Source organism: Rhipicephalus microplus, chromosome 2 (assembly GCF_043290135.1).
Source record: "Rhipicephalus microplus isolate Deutch F79 chromosome 2, USDA_Rmic, whole genome shotgun sequence".
Classification (NCBI taxonomy): Eukaryota; Metazoa; Arthropoda; class Arachnida; order Ixodida; family Ixodidae; genus Rhipicephalus; species Rhipicephalus microplus.
The window spans coordinates 298856900-298872233 of NC_134701.1; the positions used below are offsets into that span (position 1 = coordinate 298856900).

At 47.5% G+C, this 15334-nt stretch overlaps 1 protein-coding gene across 7 annotated transcripts in view; it reads right to left on the reverse strand.

The window, feature by feature from the left end:
• Positions 1-15334, reverse strand: part of LOC119178697 (fat-like cadherin-related tumor suppressor homolog) — an 812220-nt gene that overhangs the window by 172567 nt on the left and 624319 nt on the right. The window lies entirely within an intron of this gene.

Below are 15334 nucleotides of genomic sequence, written 5' to 3' on the forward strand. Positions count from 1 at the left end.
TTGTGCCCTGCTGATGATGATGATGATATATGGTGTTTTTTTGGCGCAAGGGCCATTTGATGGCCAAAGAGCGCCAATTCATGGGACATGGAGTGTGGACGATGATTGTGATTAGCGGCTGTATAAGGGCCATAAAAATCCTCGCGGTAAGGTGGGTAAAAACATACAAGTAATAAAATCATGACTATGCCGTGAAATGTGTGTGTGGTGTGAATAGATGACAAAAGTTGGTGATAATAAAAGACGATGGTGGATATGTATGGCATTAGCACAAGTGCCTCACACGTTCATACCCTTGCGTCCAAGGGCCGTGAGGCACGTGCTTTCTTGTGTAATCAGCGCAGCAAAAACCTCTCTGGAGAGGTCATGCTACGGGATGCCCGGGTATATGATATGAAAACTATGAATTTCTTTAAAAAATGCTAACAATGATTTGTGACTAAAAAGCGGTTCCCTACCGACGAACATTGCAGGGTGTAAAGGTATATGTTGTCGGTAGGGTAATGGAAAGTGTTGTCTTCTAAGAGTGTCTAATTGTTTACATTGGATTAAAACGTGAAGAACTGTTAATGCCTCACCACATTTATCACACAATGGTGGATCACCACCGGACAAAAGATGTGTGTGTGTCGTGTATGTATGTCCTATCCTGAGTCTTGTTAGTGTTACCTCTGTATGACGCGATTTCGATACGGGCAGCCAATGACCAAGGTGTGGCTTAATAACGTGTAGTTTGTTTTGTGTGTGTGTATCCCACTTGCTCTGCCAGTAGTCCCTGAGGTTTCGTTTGAGAGACGGCTTAAGATCAAGGGCCGGGATTGATATGGATGTAATGGCGGTGCTCTCATGGACGGATGCAGCGAGCTGATCCGCCCTCACGTTGCCTTGGATCTCACGGTGACCTGGCACCCAGCACACTACAACATGTTGTTTGAGTGTGTAGAGTGTGCACAAAATGGAGTAAAGTGAGACAAGGACCGGGTTTTTTTGTTTTTTAAGACTGTGCAGAGCCGTTACCACACTGAGGGAGTCTGTATAAATTACTGCTTTTTGTATTTGTAATTGTTTGATGTGTTTAGCTGCCACAAGTATCGCGTAAGCTTCCGCTGTGAAGATACTTGTGCGTGGATGTAGAGGGCCAGCATCCGAAAAGGATGGGCCGACAGCAGCGTAGGACACAGAGGAGTTAGTCTTGGAAGCATCTGTGAAGAACTCAGGACGTGTGTATTTGTGTTGAAGTTCCAAAAAGTATGTTCGGATATGGGCAATGGGCGCATGTTTGGGCAATGGATATGGGTAATGGGCGCATGTGCAAAAGACACATCGCAGTCTATAGTCTGCCACTGCCACGGTGGCGGGTATGCTACAGGAGCCATTAAACTGTGTTCGAGTGACACTCCAGTGTCCTCAGCTAGACCCTTCAGGCGAACTGAGAAGGGCTGCCTCAATGAAGGCCTGTTTTGAAAAAGAATGGAGCTCGACAAGTCATTAATAGTAGAGTAGGAGGGGTGCCTCTTGTCTGCTTTCACCTTAAGAAAGTATACAAAGGACATGTAGGTTCTTTGCAGATGAAGCGACCACTCATTCGACTCAACATAAAGGCTTTCTACGGGGCTGGTGCGAAAAGCACCCGTAGAAAGGCGGATGCCCAAATGGTGCACGGGGTCCAGCATCTTCAAGGCACTTTGAGTAGCAGACCCATAGACAACGGCCCCATAATCTAAGCGGGTGCGAATGAGGCTTTTATAGAGGTTCATGAGGCATTGCCTATCACTACCCCACGTAGTACGTGACAACACTTTTATAACATTCATGGCTTTTAAACATTTTGTTTTTAAATACTTGATGTGCGGTACGAAGGTCAACTTGTTGTCCAAGATTAAGCCTAAGAATTTATGCTGCGCATTGACAGACAGACGTTGACCGTTCAGTTCAATGTCAGGTTCTGAGTGCACGCCTCTCTTTCGGGAGAACAAGACACAGGTACTTTTTTCTGGGTTCAGCCGGAATCCGTTTTCCTCTGCCCATTTGGACACCTTGTTTAAACCTAACTGAACCTGCCGCTCACACATTGCTAGGTTGCATGACTTAAAGCCAAGCTGGACGTCATCGACATATGTGGAATAGAACATGTTGCGGGGGATGGACAGGTGCAAGGAATTCATTTTGATAATAAAAAGTGTACAACTAAGTACACCACCTTGTGGTACTCCCGTTTCTTGCACAAATGTTTGGGAGAGAATACTGCCCACACGGACACGGAATTTCCGATTGGACAAGTAACTCTCGATTATGGAAAGCATTCTACCGCGCACACCCAGGTGAGACAAGTCTCTTGAAATGCCGAAACGCCATGTTGTGTCGTAGGCCTTCTCGATATCGAGAAACACATAGAGGAAGTATTGTTTGTGGGCGAAAGCGTCTCGGATCTGTGCCTCGATACGCACCAGATGGTCGGTGGTGGATCTACCCTCTCGAAACCCACATTGGTATGGGTCGAGCAATTTGTTTGTTTCTAAGTAGTGGAGTAAGCGGCAATTGATCATTTTTTCAAATAGCTTGCAGAGGCAGCTTGTTAACGCTATAGGTCTGTAACTTGATACAGTAGAGGGATCTTTTCCCTGCTTCAAAATTGGAATTATAACAGCCTCCTTCCAGGAGGAGGGGATCACACCGGAAAACCATATGCGATTATAAAGAGAGAGGAGGGTTTCTTTAGTTTCGGAGGGTAGTTCCTTCAGCACATTACGTTGTCAGAACCTGGGGTAGATGTATTACAGCAGCTGAGTGCTGTTCGCAGTTCTGCTAAGCAGAATGGTGCATTATATGCCTCATTTCTTGCGGACTTTCTTTCTAACTTTTGTTTTTCTGTTCGTGCCTTGTAATTCTGAAAGGATTCGGAGTAGTTTGAGGAGCACGATATGTGTTCGAAATGTGTGCCAAGAAAGTTGGCTTGATCCTCCAAGCTTTCCCCGAGGCTATTAACTAGTGGAAGAGAATACGTTTGTTGGCCCTTAATTTTCTTTATCTTATTCCACACTTTTCCCTCGTCTGTGTACGAGTTGATACTCGATATAAACTTTGTCCAGCTCTCTCGTCTAGCTTGTCGACGCGTTCTCCTTGCCTGCGATTTGACCCGCTTGAAATTTTCCAGGTTTTCTGCTGTAGGGGAATCGCGAAGCAACGCCCATGCTTTGTTCTGAGTGGTCCGCGCTTTCCTGCATGCGTCGTTCCACCATGGGACTCGCCGTTTAGAACACATGCCACTCGTTTTTGCAATACATTTAGATGCGGCATCAAGTATAAAAGCTGTAAAATACGTGACAGCGTCATCTATGGTCAGGGCAGACAGCTCAGTCCATGTCATGTGTGTAAGAGTTCTATACCCTTCCCAGTCAGCTGAGTCAATCTTCCATCGAGGAACCTGCGGGGGTAGTTTATCTTTGTTCGGCGCACTCAGGATGATTGGGAAGTGATCACTCCCATAAGGGTTTTTAAGAACGTTCCACTTAAAAACAGGTAAAAGGGACGGTGATGAAATGCTAAGATCTATGGAGGAGTATGTGTTGTTTGCAAGGCTAAAATATGTAGGCTCCTTCATATTTAAAAGACATAAACTAGAAGAGAAAAGGAGCTGCTCAATGAGACGTCCTCGCGCATCACAGTGAGCATCGCCCCACAGGACATTGTGTGCATTAAAATCACCTAGAACCAGAAATGGCTCTGGGAGTTCATCTATTATGATTCCAGATCACGTCTGTGTAGCTGTTGATGCGGTGGTATGTACACAGAACATATGGTAATGAGTTTGTTAAAAAGTACAGCTCGAATGGCCACTGCTTCCAGGGCCGTTTGGAGCTTCAAATGCTGGCATGCTATACTACGATCGACTATAATGGCTACACCGCCAGATGGTACGACAGGATCCTCCCGGTCTTTTCGGAAAATAATATATTGTCGTAGAAAGTCCTTGTGCTTAGGAGTTAAGTGCGTTTCTTGCACACATAGCACTTTCGCGTTAAACTTACACAGAAGCTCTTGGATGTCATCTAAATTTCTAAGCATTCCCCTTACGTTCCACTGTATGATTTTGTCCATTGTGGAAATAAAAAAGGAAAAAGTGCTGTGTGCAAAGAAGACGGGGATTAACTCATTTTACAGGGCCTTTGTCAGGCCCTGTAATCGGCGTTCTATCCTTTTTGGGGCGGTCGAGCGAAGCTCGCCGCTCCTTCGGCGCTTCCTGCGCCGTTTGGCTTGAACTGGTGTCCATAGCCTCTTGCGAGGCACTGGACACCCGCTCTAAAGAGCGATCTGTGCGTCGCTTAGACTTCGCCTCGATCGACGAAGTCTTTGTCCCAACCGAGCTGGGGGTTGATGAAGCCCCCTTGGCCTCGTGATTGCCCTGGCTGCTGCCAGAGCTTGTAGAGACCACTGGTGTGGACAGGGTGAATGTGGGCAGGGCAGCGCTGGCTGCTCCCGCCGTAGGGGCTTGTGGCGTTGGCCTCTGCACGCTAGGCGCGGTCCGGGCAACTGCCAAGGGCCTTTGTGGTGCCTCGTTGCACCACTTCGGCGAAAGGTGTTTTTAGTGCCAATGTTAACGACATCCGTTGTCTTGCTTCCCTGAATGTGATATTTTCCTTTACTTTTATAGCTATTATTTCTTTTTCTTTTTTCCAGGCTGGGCACGCTCTGGAGTATGCAGGGTGACTACCTTCGCAGTTAGCACAGAGGACCTCATCATGTCTACATTCATCAGCACTGTGGCCGGTTGTGCCACACTTAGCACAGATCAGCTGCCTTCGGCAGCTCTGGGATGCATGACCAAATCGCTGGCATTTGAAACAACGCCTCGGGTTTGGAATGAAAGGTCGGACATGGAGTTTTACATAGCCAGTTTCGAGAGTTTCAGGTAAAGTGGTTGAATTGAAGGTGAGTATCAAGTGCTTTGTTGCTATTTCATTGTTGTTACGTCTGATTTTGGTGCGCTGGACATGTATCACACCTTGGTCCTTCCATCCATCAAGAAGCTCTTCTTCACTCAGCGTCATCAAATCTTCGTCCGATACCACGCCCTTCACTGTATTCATGGTACGATGTGCGCTCACCGAGACGGGGATGTTACCAAAGGCTACAAGGTGCGAGAGTTTATTGTACTGTTCTTTGTCTTTTAATTCAAGAAGCAGATCACCACTTGCCATCTTCGTGGCCTTATAACCGGTTCCGATGGTCTCTCTTAAGCACTTGGCCACAAGGAATGGTGAGATTGCTCTAGCTTTTGTAGATGATTGTTCGCAGTGGAGGACATGGTATTTGGGGAAAGTTTCTCTGTTTTTCGACCAAAGTAGTGAAGTTGCATCGGTGCGTGCCCTTTTCGAGGCACGATCAGTTAGAGAGGGGGTCGAGGATCCCATGGGAAAATGTGTATTTTTCGGTAACGGCGCCTACCACTCACCACGGAGTCCAACAAGGGGACGTGGCAGAGCATGTGGGCATGCCTGCGCAACGCCAGCAGTACGCAGTTACTATAACCCAATATGGTTTACCCTAGTTTGGATAGCCACACAAGGTTAACCCTTACCGCCAGGAAAAATTGGAAGTAAAATGAAGTGAGGAGAAGACAGGAAAGATGTAAAGTGAGAACAAAAGACGAAGATATAGGGAGAGAGAGATAGGAAAAGGCGACTGCTGATTTCCCCTGGGTGGGTCAGCCCAGGGGTGCCGTCTACGTGAAGCCGGGGCCAAAGGGGTGTGTTGCCTCTGCCGGGGGGCCTTAAAGGTCCAATCACCCAGCGTCGGCTCAACCCCCAGGATCCCCTTTTCCCCGGACACGGCAAAGCCACGCACGGCTAGGCGTGGGAGGGAGTCAAAACTCCCCCGTTAGCTCGGGTCCGTGGTGTCGCTACACACCAAACGCCTACTTGCGCAGGCGCCCCTGCGGGGATTGTTTGTGCCCTGCAATCTTGCATACCGTTATATTAAGAAATATTTAATTTAGTATGACTCATTTATCAAATTTGATTGTTAGTGCTTTGCTGTAGTGTACCTGTACACACCTAGTGTGCACCAACAGAGTTGCCATAGGTTGTGAACTTTCAACTTGCGCAATACTCTCGGAAAAGTAAACAGATGGCCACTGTGTGTTTTGGGCTAGTTCACATTTTCGTAGTAAAATTAGCAACGTTTATCATACGTGTGGTGGCTGAATCCTAAAGCGATGTCGAATAACTGCTGTGGAGTGAAAGGTCAAACACCTAAAAAAAATTGCCGGCGACACCGTTTTACTTATTTACTACAAAGCCTTATGAACAAGAGCCACAAAAGCAATGTAGTGCTGCTGTTTTATGGGAAAGACAAACCACTTCATTGATGTGCAAGTTGATGAGTCGCCGCTTGTTGTCATGCTTTTGTTCAGCTATATCAGAGCTTGTTGGATACACTCAATCATAGTAACACTGGTGGGTGACAAAAGTCATCACGGAGCAAGCATGTGGTGGTTCAATTCAACCTCCATGCAAGAGCACTTTGCTCAAACTTTCTAAATTTATTATGTACAAAAACAGCAATGCCAGAATGTTTGACGTCAGGAAGAACAAGAAGTGATTGAGACGTCACTTTTGTAAACGAGCAACGTGGATGTTGATAACAAACAACTTCATAGCTGAGCCTTGTCACACTGGTCTGCGTGACATACCTTTCATACTCACCTTTCACATGCTCCGGCTCAATGATTTACCGCACATCGACAGTAGTGCTGATGGCTCATTCTCTATAGTCAGTCATCACATGTCTCCTCGTCGACCTTCCTCAGAACCTGTTTATCTCTTGGTACTTCAAAGTCCGACTGATCACTGTACTTTGAGAGATGGAATGGAGTGAGGAGTGCACATGCGTTGGGAACGGGTCGAAGGCTGTGTGTGGTTAGCGGCAAAAATACGAGATGGCCCAAGTGTTGAGATGGCGCACATGTGGGTGCATAAATATGGGAGGCGGGAGACACTGGTATGAGAAGAAGAGTTGGGGAAATAAGGGTGTGCAGTGAACGTGGTTGTGGATCGTCAAGTAGAGTCTAGCAATCAGGGCTTGACATGGCAACAAAAAAGGACGTTGTGAATATGCCAGAGAAGCTTCTTCAACATCATCGGGGCACACAAATAGCTCCCCCATACAGCGTGAGCAAAAGCGGCGGCTGTCAGACAAAGATTCATCACAGCCCCCAAAAAGGCGGCGGAATTCCGACTGGCAGGTGACTGTGCTCCGCGGTCTTCAGGAAGTTAGCCATCGAGGTTCATGGGACACGCAATAACCCGAGAAATTCCTGGACCAGCTGAAAACCTTTTGCATGGTGACTGGTGTTAAGGCTGATAAAAGGCTTAGTCACAATGTGCCTGCTACTCTGGAGAGTTACATGAAGTTGTGGTTGCACTTTGTCAAGTTCTTCTCTCTATGAGATCACTTTAAGACGTCGTTTGTTGTGGAGCTTTCTTCTATTGACGCGAAGCAACACCTGAAACAAGAACTTGAGCCTGCACTCATCGCCTGGAAGAAAACTTGAAAGAGTTCATCAACATGATCGCGGCATACCACGACCGAATTGGCGGGGAAATGCCAGAATTGGAAAATGTTGGCCGTGTGTTGCGAAAAACAGACCTGCAACTCCAAGATTTGGTGAAGTGTAGGCAGTTTGTCAGTCTCACAGAGCTGGCAAAGGTAGCTAATGGCCTCACTGAAGCGTTACTGGAGGCTGTTTTAGTACAAGCCACTTCCTACAGATCAGCGAGACATTGTTTTCTAGCCAACTGTCAATACGGCTGGCCTGTCAGGATTCAGCCCAGAGTAACGATGGGGGCGGGTTTCACACCCGCCCCCTGTCGGTGATATATTACTAGTCATTGCACCTCGCAGCAATACAGCCGTCCTACCACCGGAGCCAGTTGCACAGGCCACACACTTCTGCTACAAAGCCTTATTTCCCATCACCACAAGGGTACCAACCGCTCGACCCCGGTGGAATTGTCTGCCGTCACTAAGGAGGCGTCCATAAAAATGGCCATCTACCTAGTCAATGAAACCGCATACCTAGTCAATGAAACCGGACATACCCACTCACAGTGCTCAGGAAATGGGAGACAGTAGGTGCTAATCAGGAAAACACCTACGAGACAGTGCTGCAGGTAGCGATCTTGGCCGGCAACAGGAAGCCCCTCCTAGAAAGGGCCCCTAAACCACCCCCAATATTTTTTATACATTTTAAGTACATACGTGCATTGCGCGCAGAATGCCATTGTGATGAACGATTCTAGACATGGCAGTGCTACGAGCCACCGGCGCACCACAAATCCTAGGAAACGATCCCTCTTTTCTCTGGGACTTTCGGGCCTCTGCATGCAAACCGTATGAATATCTGTGATGCACCACAAAAATATGCTGTGACTGGTCGAGCAAAAGCCTGCGACTTCCAATTAGTCTGCAAGCAGCTGTTCGCACTGCTTCTTGTTGTGCATTGTGTCGCCCCTGTGCATGCGCCCGCTTGCGAGTTAGCTACCGCAGCTCGTAACGCAAATGTGAGCTAGCTCTGAGTGTTTTGCGATGGCTTTTATTTATCCATGTGCGGTGCTTGGCTGCAAGAGCATGGACTGAAAAAAATGCGACACTTCGATTCGCATGCCGAGCTCCCAAAGAGTGTAGTACGCTGCCTTAAGGACTCCGGGATTCAGCCAAATACTTGAGAAATACGCGTGCTATGAGATGCTGTCGTCATTCCCCTTTGCAACAACTTCTCCCACTTCCCTGCAGCACACGTTCTCCTCCACATTTGCACTAGCCGCCCAGAGGTCACACATGCACCTGCATTGACAATGCCATTAGTACGAGCCAGGCAACAGCGAGTGGGGAAGCATTGCGGAACGTACTATCGGCTGCAAAAGTTGGCGGGATCTGCAGCGCTTGGCGTAATGGCAAAAAAATGCATTGCTGCGCCACATACCGAGACACGTTGTGGGGTCTCGAATTGGCGAGCGAGCGCCACGCCGCGCTCTTGGAGTGAACGGACACAGCAGACGCAGTCGGTACAATACCAAATAACATACATACATTTATTTAACTAATTTTAGAAGGACCATATTCTCCGCCGAATCGATACATCAACTGTAATTAACACGCTACCATACAAACAACATAACACAGTAACACACCAATTACACAATAACATACCCAAGGCGGCGTCCCCAACGCTTGACTTACTATGTGAGACCCCGGCGCAAAGCCCGCGGTGCCGAGCACTGCGGACCCACGCTACAGACAACAGTTCGCGGCACTCGCCACGCGCAGAAGGGACTCACTCAACTCTCGCCCGCCACCAAGGCCTGCCTTCCGGCAGAGGTCACCGTCGGCGCTACCACTCTACCAACAGTGGTACTCAACGCGAACACAACACCATCTATCGTCCGGCGGTTGTCACCCCCCAAAATACGGTTTCTGTGCGAGCTACGTGCGCCACGCGGCGCAAACAACTTTACAGGGGGTGCCAGCACCCCCACAATGTTATGGTGTTGAGATTATCGGCCACGGCTTTCGAGATTAGATCCAGCAGCAGCGCATTGTCTGAACACGCCATTACTAGTCACCGAGGCCGCGTACGGCAGCCTCCACACCTTGCTGCGGCACAGTAGACAGTGCAGCAACACAGTTTTCTGCCGCTCCGCCTCGTGCTGCAGATCCCGCAAGCTTTTGGGACTAGCAGTATGTACCACCGCATATCATTGCCATGGTGTGGGGAAGGCGGTGATGGTGGCACCTCTTCATCTCGTGTGAAAATGCTCTGGCACTGGGAGTCACCATATGGATACATAATGTTGGCGATCCTTTGAAGGCTTATGCACAACACAGGATACATATCGGCACAATTCATATAAGCACAAATAGGCATGCCAACAAGTACGAAGTCGACGGAGTTGATAAAGAGACTGAGTCGCGGCAACCGGAAGTAGACAATGTTTCGAGCCGCGCGTCAGCGATGACGCATGTTGCACAAGATTGGGAGGGGCGCTCGGTGAAAAGGCAAGGCGAGTTCGGGAGAAGAGACCATGAAGGGGAGCGAAAAAAACAGCGAAAAGCGTGATCATCGTGGCTTCATAAATCAAATGCGTCTAACTCCGCTATTATGCCATCGCACCGACAAATTTTCACGGCTCCGTGTTTGTCGCACACTCGTGCGCACTTTCCACACCATAACTGGCCCTGTTATATACAGACAGGCTCCAGTGTGAGCTTGCTTGGGACACCAACTGCAAGGGTGGCTGAGGCAACAGGCGCCAAACTTGAAACAAAGAAATGAGCACTCTGACAGGCAACAGGTTGGTTGCGGTCAACCATATCTTTAAAGTTGTGGAATCTTGAAAAGAGACACGCTGCTCTTGGAGCACACAGACACAGTTGACACGGTTGGACTAAAACCAAACAACACATTCAACTACTCTTACATTGCCCCGCAGCAGTGGTCTAGTGGCAGGTACTCAGCTGCTGACCCGCAGGTCGTGGGATCGAATCCCGGCTGCAGCGGCTGCATTTTCGATGAAGGCGAAAATGCTGCAGACCCGTGTGCTCATATTTGGGTGCACGTTAAAGAACCCCAGGTGGTCGAAATTTCTGGAGCCTCCTACTACTGCATCTCTCATAATCATATGGTGATTTTGGGACCCCACATATCACAATTATTACCAACTCTTACATTGACAATATAGTCGGCTGAATCAAATGCATCACAAGTGATTACACGCTAAAAACATCCTTACATAATCGAACATAAAAAAAAAACACAAGGTGGTGCAAAGGCAGCGTGCCAACACTCGACTCACCATGAGGGGCCCACAGAAGACAACCCGCGGTGTTAACTCCCGCAGTCCCTACCACAAGAGTTCGCATCCCGCTCACTGCCGCAACGCCAAAGACACTCGCCAATATTTTCCGTTCGGCCACCTAGCCTTGCCGTCAGGCATCACACTGCTGGCGGCAACCAGCAGTGTGATGCTAACCATGATAATGATTGTGATGGTGAACTCCCGCGAGCACTGTGCCACCTAGCGCCTATAGACCTCTATCGGGGTACGTCACAGCGTGACGTCATTGGTGCACGTGCAAGGCGGTGGTTGGCGAAACACTCCCGCTGGTGGCTGAGTGGAGTGCAGTCGCTCGGTGCTTAGGGCAATGTTCGTTGGCTTGGGTCAAGTTTTTTTCTTTCTGAGAGATTAATCTTCATCTCACAGTGGCAACATTAGCTGTGGTATGTGTCACAGAACATCTAGGTGCGGGGTGAAGTGCGTGATGAAATATTTGCCACGCTGGCTGGCTGTTTATCTCGGAAAAGTGAACACACGAGGTGGCCTGTGCGAGAAACAGTGGCATCGTCTTCGAAAATGTGCAGTGTTGACTGTGTCGTGTAGTGTGCGTTGAAAGGCATCGACAATATTGCTTCACCTTTAAGGACGGTGAAACTGAGAATATTGTATGTGGTGTGTGCAGTGTGAATAACGCGATGCGTTCTGTTTGCGAAAACACTGGTATTCGTTGTGGGCCGGTTGCAGCAACCGGTTGTCGATGGAACATTATGATCTGGCATTTTAGTCAAGGTAAAAATGCATTTAACGCGATCACCTGCGAGTGGGTACATCTCAGCATATTCGCAGTGTGCAGAAAAATAAAAGTGCATGATCTCCCGGTTATATATACGACTACTCATGAGCTATAAGCAAGTTGTAATGTTGCCGAATCTGCATATACACTTCACCACGGCCATAACTCATATTATCGGATACCTCATACGTGTTAATAAAAACAGCAGAGATTTTCGTTTCTTATCTACTTTGTACTTTTACGGCTCAATCCTTATTAGGTCACAATGCGCATTAAAAGTTTGCGTATCAGGCCTAAAGGAGCAATATAGGTATGAAAGAAAGTTATAGGTGAAAAACGCAGCATGGTAACTGTGCCAGATAATACTATATATTATTAGGTTGTCGGATTTTACATCACATGAATTTTCACTGGGTTACTGAGAAACGCAGCGGCCAAAATTTACTTTAATTTTTACGAGGATATGTTAACCTCACCCTAACGCACGGCAAGAAGTGCTTCTTTTTTTTTTTTCATTCATCTTCGATCACGTTTGCACAATAAGAATCTTATCCGCGACGTCAAGCACAGCAGCTCAAAACTACGCTGCCGGCAATGCTGTACCTCGCTTAAAACTGCAATGCATATGTCACGATGAAAATTGAATAAGTTTACATCCATGTCATGTAAATATTTGTCAAAGTGCCAGTTAACGTGTACATTTAAAACCTTCGCTTTCGAAAAAAATCATCAGATTTTTTAAGGCTGTCATCTACGTGGGTGAAGCCCAGTGCGTGCTAGTCGTGTCTCTTAGTACTCAAAATAGTTTCTCCATCCATCCATCTACGAAGAGCAAATTTCCACACTATGAACAGTGACCCTTCTGCGACCCCTTTCTTTTAGAAGCTGTGAGTCTAGGACATAGTAATCTAGAAATTTCTGTCAAAGGAATGCAGACACACAGCTCTGCTATGCAGAAAGATGCTGCCGGCAGAACTTTCTTGCCAACCAGCCCCTGCTCCAAGAGAGGGTATGTGTGAGCGAGGTTCCTGCAGTGATGCCACACTGTTTACAAACAGGGAGAGATCTATTCACGGGACACGTACATGCCACGAGATGCAAACGACCTTACAGGGGATGATAGCACGTCCACAAAGTGCAAGATTCACTGGGCCACAAGCAACCGCATATGTTTCCTGTGTCGGCCAAATTGGTGTGTGGATATGGTGCTTGGCTGAAACTTATCAAATGCGACAAGCATATCTCTACACGTAGTGCTGGAGGAGTGTACTATTGGAAGTGAGCCGCAGTGTATTGTGCCATTTGCCAAGCGTGACAGGGGTGTAACTGCTGCGCTAACGATAGAGGAAGACGGCGAATCTTAATGCTTGCAAGGCCTCTTTGAAGAAATGCTTGTAGTACCAGACACGGGAAGCACTTTTGCAGCTGATGAAAGCATACAAATCATGAATAAGGTGTTCGATGACTTTTCCCTTTTTTTTACTGATATTCCTGGATGTACCACCCTTGCCCAACACTGCGATGGGAATAGTGCACCAGTGAAATGCAAGTTACAGTCACTGAATGCTTAAAAGCAAAAGATCATTGAAGGATGTGTGAATGAGCACTTGGATCCGGGTCTTATACGACTTAGCACAAGTCCTCGGACTAGTGCCCTCGTGCTTGCAAAGAAGTAAGGAGGCTACTGGCTTGCTGTGGACTACAGGCCATTTAACGCATGCACTCGGGTACCTGCTTACCCAATGCATCGAACAGACTGGCTGCTAGCACAATTAGGCCATGCCTTGTGGTTCTCGAGCTTCGATCTCTCGCATGAGTTTTTTTAGATCCTTGTGTCCGAGGCTCAAATAGTGAAAACAGCCTTTATCTGCCATCAAGGCATATAATTGAGTTTGCCAGAATGCCTTGCCGGCGGCCGGTGGCTTGGAAATTTTTCAAACCTAAATGGATCGACTGTACCAAGGAACAAATCATCGCTTCGCAATGGCATTTCTCGATGATATCCTTGTCTACTCTGAAAGTCTTGGGAGCCATGTCGAGCATGTAAGGGAAGTTCTGCGGCACATCAAGAATGCTGGCCTTACAGTTAACCCTGATAAAATGCAGGTCTACCGTCAGTCCCTTAAGATTTTGGGCCACATCATCTTCCCTGGGCAGTGCAGACCAGATGAAGAGAAAGTATGGGTGGTGCTGGATTATGCAAAATATATCAAAATTAAACAGTTGCAGGCTTTCCTGGGACTTGCTAGTTATTATCGCAATTTCATACCACACTTCTCTCTGACAGCCCATCCACTCACTGTCCTCCTGAAAAAGAACAAGCCATGGCAATGGGAAGAGGTCTAAGAGGCAGTTCTTAGCCCAGGATGCAGTTATAAGCCTTCCAGACTTAAATCAACCTTTTGTAGTCAAAACCGATGCAAGTGGGATTGGCACTGCTGCTGTGCTACTGCAGGCTGGCTCTGATGGACAGCAGCCAGTTTTCTTCATTAGCAGGGTTTTAGTAGAGGCTGAGTCCCACTATACTGTCCAGTACTGGGAATCCCTTGCAGTTGTGTGGGCAGTGGACAAATTCAGAGCATATTTTGGCCCATAGAGTTTGAGATACGCTGTGACTACTCATTCTTGTCATGAATGTTTAGCACCGGCCAGGCTTCATCCAGGGTCAAGCGTTGGGTCCTCCAGCTGCTCGGTTTTGTTTGCAGAATCAAGCACAGGCAGGTAATGGGAAATATACCCGCAGATACCCCGAGTAGAGCCCCTTTTCAAAGTGTGAACCACTCTGATGACAGCTTGTTTGAGAGACTGTTTCCCACTGCTGCACAAGAACCTGAAGGAAAGATTACATTGCAGCAAGTAGCAGTTGTCTTGGAGGACAATGTGACACCCTTAAAGACCACCGGACAACTTGTAGAAAAGCAGGCTCATGACAAGTGTCTCTCAACATTGCCAACTATGGTTCAAGGTGTTATGCTCCCGAACTCTGATCATGATCATCGTCTTTTTCATAAGCAGGTAGAAACAACGAAACTGGAGCCATGTGGACTGTTAGTTCAGCAACTAGGCAACAAAAAGGGGTCCGCCCGATGCATGGCCGACGCAGAAGCCTAGCTAATGTTCCAGCCAAACACAGTCATACCGTGCACGATTAACGTACCCTTTCCATAGCTCGAGTCATTGCAGCTACACGGGTTCGGGCGAATGAGACAACAGGCTAGGTCTAATGAATCCGTGTAAATTACTGCCTTTTGTAGTTTTAATTGTTTATTGTGTCTAATGGCTGCAAGTATCACATAAGCTCTCCGGTGAAGGTGCTTTTATCAGGATGCAGTAAACCGGCATCCAAAAAAGATGGCCCGACTGCTGCATATGACACAGAAGTGTGAGACTTTGAGGCATCTGTTAAGAAGTAAGGACAATCGTATTTGTGTTGAAGCTTCAGGATGTACATGCAGATATGTGCCACAGGTGCGTGTTTTGTAAGTTCTAAGTACGTCCAGATATGTGCCACAGGTGCGTGTTTCGCAAGTTCTACATATGATATATCACATTCTATGAGTTGACATTAGCACAATGGTAGATGCGGGGCAGAAGCCATCAGACACTGATTAAAAAGTGGCTGTCTCGTTTCTTCAGCGCGGCCTTTCACGTGAAGTGAGTAGGGCAGTCGAAATGAAAGCCGGTTATTAAAGAAATGGCAGCATAT